The sequence below is a fragment of the Rhinopithecus bieti genome, unplaced genomic scaffold (assembly GCF_001698545.2).
Source record: "Rhinopithecus bieti isolate Rb0 unplaced genomic scaffold, ASM169854v2 scaffold_62324, whole genome shotgun sequence".
In the NCBI taxonomy this organism is placed as follows: domain Eukaryota; kingdom Metazoa; phylum Chordata; class Mammalia; order Primates; family Cercopithecidae; genus Rhinopithecus; species Rhinopithecus bieti.
In genome coordinates, this window is record NW_016823670.1 from 575,900 (window position 1) to 577,771 (window position 1,872).

Here is a 1,872-nt window from a genome sequence, read left to right on the forward strand (position 1 = left end):
GGGGGGCAAGGGGAGAGAGAGCATTAGGACAAATATCTAATGCATGTGGGGCTTAAACCTAGATGAAGGGTTGATAGGTGCAGCAAATCACCATGGCACATGTATACCTATGTAACAAACCTGCACATTCTGCACATGTATCCAGAACTTAAAGTAAAATAAATATCAAATAAAATAAAATAAAAGTTATAATCAAAAAAAGGTTTCCCATTTCCATAAAACATATCAAGCAGGCTATGAGGAAACTGAGTTTTTTTTGTTTTTTTGTTTTTTTTTGACAGAGTCTTGTTCTTTCACCCAGGCTAGAGTGAAGTGGAGTGATCTTGGCACACTGCAACCTCTGCCCCTGGCTTCAAGAGATTCTCCTGCCTCAGCCACCCGAGTAGCTGGGATTACAGGTGCCACATGTGCCACCAGCCTAATTTTGTATTTTAGTAGAGACGGGGTTTCACCATGTTGGCCAAGCTGGTCTTGAACTCCTGATCTCAGGTGATCCACCCGCCTCGGCCTCCCAAAGTGCTAGGATCATACGTGTGAGCCACCATGCCTGGCCCAATAATTTCTTTAAAACTGTATAACATATATTAAATATATGTTATATATAAAATACATGTTATATATAAAATATAACAAACATTAAAACTACTAAAAGTAGTTGAAATATAATATCACAGCTCAAGTGGGCTTCTGAACTTCCCCAACCAATTGATTCTCAAATTTTCTTTTCTCGCTACTTCTTCTGTTTTTTTTTTTTTTTTTTTTTTTTTTTTTTTGAAACGGAGTCTCACTCTGTTGCCCAGGCTAGAGTGCAGTGGCATGATCTCGGCTCACTGCAACCTCCGCCTCCCGGCTCACTGCAAGCTCCGCCTCCCAGGTTCACGTCATTCTCCTGCCTCAGCCTCCCGAGTAGCTGGGACTACAGGTGCCCACCACCACACCCGGCTAATTTTTTGTATTTTTCGGTAGAGACAAGGTTTCACCGTGTTAGCCAGGATGGTCTCAATCTCCTGACCTCGTGATCCGCCCGTTCCGGCCTCCCAAAGTGCTGGGATTACAGGCGTGAGCCACCACGCCTGGCCTCCTCCCTACTTCTTAATAGTTAACCTCTATCATACCCACCCGACCTTGTTTTCTTCCTTTATAGAAGCTATCACAATCTACCATGGTCATGCTCAGGTATCTGTTTGCTGTCTTTGTCCCCCATGGGCTGTAAACCCTGTGAGGACAAGGACTTTGAAGATCTTTTTCACCTCCAGACCCTAGGTACTGCACATAGCATGCTCAACAAACATATGCTAAAGAAATGGATGAACAATGGCAGCCTCTAGCTCTCTTAAGTTTCCTCCTTCAGCTTACTGTTTACCTTTTCCTTCCCATCTCCTCCCTTAACAAATAATTAATAAAAAATAATTATTTTAAAATTAATATTTTTTTAAAGTCTCTCTGTCTCTCAAAGCAGGTGTTCTATAATTTAAGCTTATTAGTGGCACCCAGTAAAAGGGAAGAAGTAACAACTTACTGGTGGCTCAGTTCTCTTATTTCACATGGCTTGAAGCACCATTCTTGGGCCAGTTTTCTTGTTGAGATGCTTCTTCTAAAACACTATCTTTAAAAGAAAGAAAGAAAAGAAAAGAAACACATATTAGTGAGTCATAGTCACTTGTTTTTATTAAATATGTAAATCTTCTTAAAAGAGACTATACTATAGCTGAGTTAAAAGGTATTTGATACCAAATGGAATTGCATTTAGAGGCAAAAAAAAAAAAAGACAAGGGTTTGCTTTTGGTCATCCAAAGACCAGCTGTGTGTGATTTCTCCTTTTCTGCCCTAATATTGATGTAAGTGAGACTTCAAACATTCTCAGTTGAAGAT

General features: G+C 40.4%; 1 protein-coding gene across 1 annotated transcript in view; it reads right to left on the bottom strand.

Annotated features, from left to right (window-relative positions):
* GDA (guanine deaminase) overlaps positions 1 to 1,603 on the bottom strand; it is a 55,787-nt gene extending 54,184 nt beyond the window's left edge. Inside the window, 1 exon segment of the mRNA XM_017861706.1 lies at positions 1,520 to 1,603. The gene's annotated coding sequence lies outside the window, so the exon portion shown is untranslated.
* Positions 1,604 to 1,872: the final 269 nt, after the last annotated feature.